We start from the raw sequence: 7500 nt of genomic DNA, 5'->3' as shown, positions 1-7500 counted from the left end.
GGTTCTTGACGGGGGTGTTCAAAAGTAGGTCACAGAGAGAGTGTCACCTGTCCCATTACATGAAGACCAACCACTCAAAGTGTCCGACTTTGTGGAACTCCGGCCCGGATCCGGCCGTCAAATTCAACCTCATTCCGGTAGTGCCTTTTCCGCTCCGAGGCCTCCTCCGGGGCCGTCCGACGCCCGGTTCCACGGCGGGACCCCCGACACCGACTCGAGGAGGTACCCCTTTTTGCCGGCCGAGGTGCGCCGCCGCCGGCGTGAGGACGCCGCTCCCCGGTGTGAAAAACGGCCGCCGGAGGAATTTTGAAAGTTGAAAATTTGGCAAAGTGTCGACGGAAGTGCCAACCGCGCCGGCGGGGAGGCGCCCGTCGCCTCGCCCGGGATGGCGGCACCGGCGCCGGGTCGCCGCGCCTGCCGCGGCCGCTAGTCTCCCCGGACGCCCGGGGGATTTCCCTTCCGCTCCCAGCGGCCGCAGTTCTCCTTCCGGTCCGCCTGGCGGCTGCCTCCGCCGGCTGCCAATCATCTCTCCGGATTTCCCTTCTGCGCGCCTGTCAGCTCCTGCAAATCCTCTCTCCCCGGCCGCTCGGGGAGGCGGGATCTCGCCCTCTGGTAGACGCTAGCAGCCTGCCACCTGCTAGGGACTCGGCCTCTGGCATTACCCAGGCTCCGGCAGCCCTGGGTCGGCCTGGCTTTTCCCAGCCGCCTGGGACGATCTCTCCCTCTGTCCTGGAACCCTGGGCCGGCCTGCCGCCTCAGGCTTAGCCCCCTGGGTCGCCTGGAAGTGGCGCCGCCTTGTGGACGAGCCGGGGAGAGCCGCTCTCCGTTGCCATCCGGTGGATTTTTAGCAAATTGCAGCTTTCCATAGCAAATTGCAGCCTTCCACCTGCTAGGGACTTAGCCTCCGGCATGTACCCAGGCTCTGGTAGCCCTGGGTAGGCCTGGCTTTCCCAGCCGCCTGGGACAAATCTCTCCCTCTCTCCTGGAACCCTGGGCCAGCCTGCCGCCTCAGGCTTAGCCCCCTGGGTCGCCTGGAAGTGGTGCCCTCTTGGTAGACACTTAGCAGAATGCAGCCTGCCACCTGCTAGGGACTTAGCCTCTGGCTTTACCCAGGCTCGGGTAGCCCTGGGTCGGCCTGGCTTTCCCAGCCGCCTGGGACAATCTCTCCCTCTCTCCTGGAACCCTGGGCCGGCCTGCCGCCTCAGGCTTAGCCCCCTGGGTCGCCTGGAAGTGGCGCCGCCTTGTGGACGAGCCGGGGAGAGCCGCTCTCCGTTGCCATCCGGTGGATTTTTAGCAAATTGCAGCTTTCCATAGCAAATTGCAGCCTTCCACCTGCTAGGGACTTAGCCTCCGGCATGTACCCAGGCTCGGGTAGCCCTGGGTAGGCCTGGCTTTCCCAGCCGCCTGGGACGATCTCTCCTTCTTCTCCTGGAACCCTGGGCCAGCCTGCCGCCTCAGGCTTAGCCCCCTGGGTTGCCTGGAAGTGGTGCCCTCTTGGTAGACACTTAGCAGAATGCAGCCTGCCACCTGCTAGGGACTTAGCCTCTGGCTTTACCCAGGCTCGGGTAGCCCTGGGTCGGCCTGGCTTTCCCAGCCGCCTGGGACAATCTCTCCCTCTCTCCTGGAACCCTGGGCCGGCCTGCCGCCTCAGGCTTAGCCCCCTGGGTCGCCTGGAAGTGGCGCCGCCTTGTGGACGAGCCGGGGAGAGCCGCTCTCCGTTGCCATCCGGTGGATTTTTAGCAAATTGCAGCTTTCCATAGCAAATTGCAGCCTTCCACCTGCTAGGGACTTAGCCTCCGGCATGTACCCAGGCTCGGGTGGCCCTGGGTAGGCCTGGCTTTCCCAGCCGCCTGGGTCAATCTCTCCCTCTCTCCTGGAACCCTGGGCCAGCCTGCCGCCTCAGGCTTAGCCCCCTGGGTCTCCTGGAAGTGTCGCCCTCTGGTAGACACTTAGCAGAATTCAGCCTGCCGCCTGCTAGGGACTCAGCCTCCGGCATGTACCCAGGCTCGGGTAGCCCTGGCTTTCCCAGCCGCCTGGGACAATCTCTCCCTCTCTCCTGGAACCCTGGGCCAGCCTGCCGCCTCAGGCTTAGCCCCCTGGGTCGCCTGGAAGTGGTGCCCTCTCGGTAGACACTTGGCAGCATGCAGCCTGCCACCTGCTAGGGACTTAGCCTCTGGCTTTACCCAGGCTCGGGTAGCCCTGGGTCGGCCTGGCTTTCCCAGCCGCCTGGGACGATCTCTCCCTCTCTCTCCTGGAACCCTGGGCCGGCCTGCCGCCTCAGGCTTAGCCCCCTGGGTCGCCTGGAAGTGGCGCCGCCTTGTGGACGAGCCGGGGAGAGCGGCTCTCCGTTGCCATCCGGTGGATTTTTAGCAGAATGCAGCCTGCAACCCGAGTGCTGGCGCCGCCTTGTGGACGAGCCGGGGACTGCGGCTCTCCGTTGCCATCCGGTGGATTTTTAGCAGATTGCAGCCTTCCACCTGCTAGGGACTTAGCCTCCGGCATGTGCCCAGGCTCGGGTAGCCCTGGGTAGGCCTGGCTTTCCCAGCCGCCTGGGACGATCTCTCCCTCTTCTCCTGGAACCCTGGGCCAGCCTGCCGCCTCAGGCTTAGCCCCCTGGGTTGCCTGGAAGTGGTGCCCTCTCGGTAGACACTTAGCAGAACGCAGCCTGCCGCCTGCTAGGGACTTATCCTCTGGCTTTACCCAGGCTGGGGTGGCCCTGGGTCGGCCTGGCTTTTTTCCCAGCCGCCTGGGACAATCTCTCCCTCTCTCCATGAACCCTGGGCCGGCCTGCCGCCTCAGACTTCCCCTTCCGCTCCGAGCGGCCGCAGTTCTCGTTCTGGTCCGCCTGGCAGCTACCTCCGCCGGCTGCCAATCATCTCTCTCTCTCTCTCCCCCCGGCCGCCCGGGGGAACTTCCCTTCTGCGCGCGCCTGGCAGCTACCTCCGCCTGCCAATCATCTCTCCCCCGGCCCTCCCGGGGGACCTCCCTTCTGCGCCGGCCGGCCGGCCGGCCGGCTGCAGTTCTCACTGGTCCGTGTTGTATGGGGTTTATTAAAATGTCGGTCTTTTTCCCCCAAAGTGTCTAAAAGTGCCGATCGGCTCGGCGGGAGGCGCCCGTCGCCTCCCCCGGGATGGCGGCACCGGCGCCCTCTCGCCGTACCTGCCAGCGGCCGCTCGTCTCCCCTGGCCCGCGCCGGGGGATTTCCCTTCTGCTCGGAGCGGCCGCAGTTCTCCTTCTGGTCCGCCTGGCGGCTGCCTCCGCCTGCTGCCAATCATCTCTCCCCGGCCGCACAGGGGGACTTCCCTTCTGCGCGCCTGGCAGCTCCTGCCAATCATCTCTCCCCGGCCGCCCGGGGGATCTCACCGAGGTCCGTGTTTCGTGGGGTTTTATTTCAAAGTTTGCCTTTTTTATTTTTTATTTTTTTCCCCAAAGTGTCCGAGAGCCGATCGGCTCAGCGGGGGGCGCCCGTCGCCTCGCCCGGGATGGCGGCACCGGCGCCCTCTCGCCGTACCTGCCAGCGGCCGCTCGTCTCCCCTGGCCCGCCCGGGGGATTTCCCTTCTGCTCGGAGCGGCCGCAGTTCTCATTCTAGCGCGCAGGGCAGCTCCTGCCAATCATCTCTCCCTTCCGCGACCAGCCGGAAGCGGTTCTCATTGGTCCGTGTTTCGTTGGTTATTTATTTTTCAAAGTTTGACTTTTTCTTTTTTTTTTCCCCAAAAGTGTCTAAAAGTGCCGATTGGCTCGGCGGGAAGCGCCCGCCTGAAAACCGAGGCTTGCCACGCGACCTAAAGAGGCTTGTCTCGCAACCCGGGGGGGCGGTGCCCTCGCTCTGCCTCCCCCCCGCAGGGATCCGCCGTCGGCGGCCTGTCAGCAGAGTTCACTGGGACTTTGTCAGAGTCGGGTGTCCGATGCCCTGGTACTCTGACTTTTGGTAAGCTAATTGACAGCACACGCTGTCTCGGACACGGTTCTTGACGGGGGTGTTCAAAAGTAGGTCACAGAGAGAGTGTCACCTGTCCCATTACATGAAGACCAACCACTCAAAGTGTCCGACTTTGTGGAACTCCGGCCCGGATCCGGCCGTCAAATTCAACCTCATTCCGGTAGTGCCTTTTCGGCTCCGAGGCCTCCTCCGGGGCCGTCCGACGCCCGGTTCCACGGCGGGACCCCCGACACCGACTCGAGGTGGTACCCCTTCGTGCCGGCCGAGGCGCGCCGCCGCCGGCGTGAGGGCGCCGCTCCCCGGAGTGAAACACGGCCGCCGGAGGAATTTTGAAAGTTGAAAATTTGACTAAGTGTCGACGGAAGTGCCATATGCGCCGGGCGGGAGGCGCCCGTCGCCTCGCCCGGGATGGCGGCGCCGGCGCCGGCTCGCCGCGCCTGCCAGAGGCCGCTCGTCTCCCCGGAGGCCCGGGGGATTTCCCTTCTGCTCGGAGCGGCCGCAGTTCTCCTTCTGGTCCGCCTGGCAGCTACCTCCGCCGGCTGCCAATCATCTCTCTCCCCGGCCCGGGGGGGACGACTCTCCCTTCTGCGCGTGCGCGCCTGTCAGCTCCTGCAAATCGTCTCTCCCGCCGCCCGCCGAGGGTGACTTCCCTTCTGCGCGTGCGCGCCTGTCAGCTCCTGCCAATCATCTCTCCTCTCTCCCCGCGGCCGCCCGGGGACTTTCCCTTCTGCGCGCGCGCGTGCGCGCCTGTCAGCTCCTGCAAATCGTCTCTCCCCCCGGCCGCCAAGGGGGATTTCCCTTCTGCGTGCGCGCCTGTCAGCTCCTGCAAATCCTCTCTCCCCGGCCGCTCGGGGAGGCGGGATCTCGCCCTCTGGTAGACGCTAGCAGCCTGCCACCTGCTAGGGACTCGGCCTCCGGCATTACCCAGGCAACGGCAGCCCTGGGTCGGCCTGGCTTTTTCCCAGCCGCCCGGGACGATCTCTCCCTCTCTCCTGGAACCCTGGGCCGGCCTGCCGCCCTCAGGCTTAGCCCCCTGGGTCGCCCGGAAGTGGCGCCGCCTTGTGGACGAGCCGGGGAGAGCGGCTCTACGTTGCCATCCGGTGGATTTTTAGCAAATTGCAGCTTTCCATAGCAAATTGCAGCTTTCCATAGCAAATTGCAGCTTTCCACCTGCTAGGGACTTATCCTCTGGCTTTACCCAGGCTGGGGTGGCCCTGGGTCGGCCTGGCTTTTTTCCCAGCCGCCTGGGACGATCTCTCCCTCTCTCCTGGAACCCCGGGCCGGCCTGCCGCCCTCAGGCTTAGCCCCCTGGGTCTCCTGGAAGTGTCTCCCTCTGGAAGTCACTTAGCAGAACGCAGCCTACCGCCTTGCTAGGGACTTAGCCTCTGGCTTTACCCAGGCTAGGGTAGCCCTGGGTCGGCCTGGCTTTTTTCCCAGCCGCCCGGGACGATCTCTCCCTCTCTCCTGGAACCCTGGGCCGGCCTGCCGCCCTCAGGCTTAGCCCCCTGGGTCGCCTGGAAGTGGCGCCGCCTTGTGGACGAGCCGGGGAGAGCGGCTCTCCGTTGCCATCCGGTGGATTTTTAGCAGAATGCAGCCTGCAACCCGAGTGCTGGCGCCGCCTTGTGGACGAGCCGGGGACCGCGGCTCTCCGTTGCCATCCGGTGGATTTTTAGCAGAATGCAGCCTTCCACCTGCTAGGGACTTAGCCTCCGGCATGTATCCAGGCTCGGGTAGCCCTGGGTAGGCCTGGCTTTCCCAGCCGCCTGGGACAATCTCTCCCTCTCTCCTGGAGCCCATGGCCGGCCTGCCGCCCTCAGGCTTAGCCCCCTGGGTTTCCTGGAAGCGTCTACCTCTGGTAGACACTTAGCAGAATGCAGCCTTCCACCTGCTAGGGACTTAGCCTCCGGCATGTACCCAGGCTCGGGTAGCCCTGGGTAGGCCTGGCTTTCCCAGCCGCCTGGGACGATCTCTCCCTCTCTCCTGGAACCCTGGGCCGGCCTGCCGCCCTCAGGCTTAGCCCCCTGGGTCGCCTGGAAGTGGCGCCGCCTTGTGGACAAGCGGGGGAGAGCGGCTCTCCGTTGCCATCCGGTGGATTTTTAGCAGAATGCAGCCTGCAACCCGAGTGCTGGCGCCGCCTTGTGGACGAGCCGGGGACCGCGGCTCTCCGTTGCCATCCGGTGGATTTTTAGCAGATTGCAGCCTTCCACCTGCTAGGGACTTAGCCTCCGGCATGTACCCAGGCTCGGGTAGCCCTGGGTAGGCCTGGCTTTTTTCCCAGCCGCCTGGGACGAACTCTCCCTCTCTCCTGGAACCCTGGGCCGGCCTGCCGCCCTCAGGCTTAGCCCCCTGGGTCTCCTGGAAGTGTCTCCCTCTGGAAGTCACTTAGCAGAACGCAGCCTGCCGCCTGCTAGGGACTTAGCCTCTGGCTTTACCCAGGCTAGGGTAGCCCTGGGTCGGCCTGGCTTTTTTCCCAGCCGCCTGGGACGATCTCTCCCTCTCTCCTGGAACCCTGGGCCAGCCTGCCGCCTCAGGCTTAGCCCCCTGGGTTGCCTGGAAGTGGTGCCCTCTTGGTAGACACTTAGCAGATTGCAGCCTTCCACCTGCTAGGGACTTAGCCTCTGGCATTACCCAGGCTCGGGTCGGCCTGGCTGTCCCAGCCGCCTGGGACGATCTCTCCCTCTCTCCTGGAACCCTGGGCCGGCCTGCCGCCCTCAGGCTTAGCCCCCTGGGTCGCCTGGAAGTGGCGCCGCCTTGTGGACAAGCGGGGGAGAGCGGCTCTCCGTTGCCATCCGGTGGATTTTTAGCAGAATGCAGCCTGCAACCCGAGTGCTGGCGCCGCCTTGTGGACGAGCCGGGGACCGCGGCTCTCCGTTGCCATCCGGTGGATTTTTAGCAGATTGCAGCCTTCCACCTGCTAGGGACTTAGCCTCTGGCATTACCCAGGCTCGGGTAGGCCTGGCTGTCCCAGCCGCCTGGGACGATCTCTCCCTCTCTCCTGGAACCCTGGGCCGGCCTGCCACCTCAGGCTTAGCCCCCTGGGTCGCCTGGAAGTGGCGCCGCCTTGTGGGCAAGCGGGGGAGAGCGGCTCTCCGTTGCCATCCGGTGGATTTTTAGCAGAATGCAGCCTGCAACCCGAGTGCTGGCGCCGCCTTGTGGACGAGCCGGGGACTGCGGCTCTCCGTTGCCATCCGGTGGATTTTTAGCAGATTGCAGCCTTCCACCTGCTAGGGACTTAGCCTCTGGCATTACCCAGGCTCGGGTAGGCCTGGCTTTCCCAGCCGCCTGGGACCATCTCTCCCTCCCTCCTGGAACCCATGGCCAGCCTGCCGCCTCAGGCTTAGCCCCCTGGGTCTCCTGGAAGTGTCGCCCTCTGGTAGACACTTAGCAGAACGCAGCCTTCCACCTGTTAGGGACTTAGCCTCCGGCATGTACCCAGGCTCGGGTAGCCCTGGGTAGGCCTGGCTCTCCCAGCCGCCTGGGACGGTCTCTCCCTCTCTCCTGGAACCCTGGGCCAGCCTGCCGCCTCAGGCTTAGCCCCCTGGGTCTCCTGGAAGTGTCG

Source organism: Leptodactylus fuscus, unplaced genomic scaffold (genome assembly GCF_031893055.1).
Source record: "Leptodactylus fuscus isolate aLepFus1 unplaced genomic scaffold, aLepFus1.hap2 HAP2_SCAFFOLD_356, whole genome shotgun sequence".
In the NCBI taxonomy this organism is placed as follows: domain Eukaryota; kingdom Metazoa; phylum Chordata; class Amphibia; order Anura; family Leptodactylidae; genus Leptodactylus; species Leptodactylus fuscus.
Note: the sequence above shows the minus strand (reverse complement) of the source record.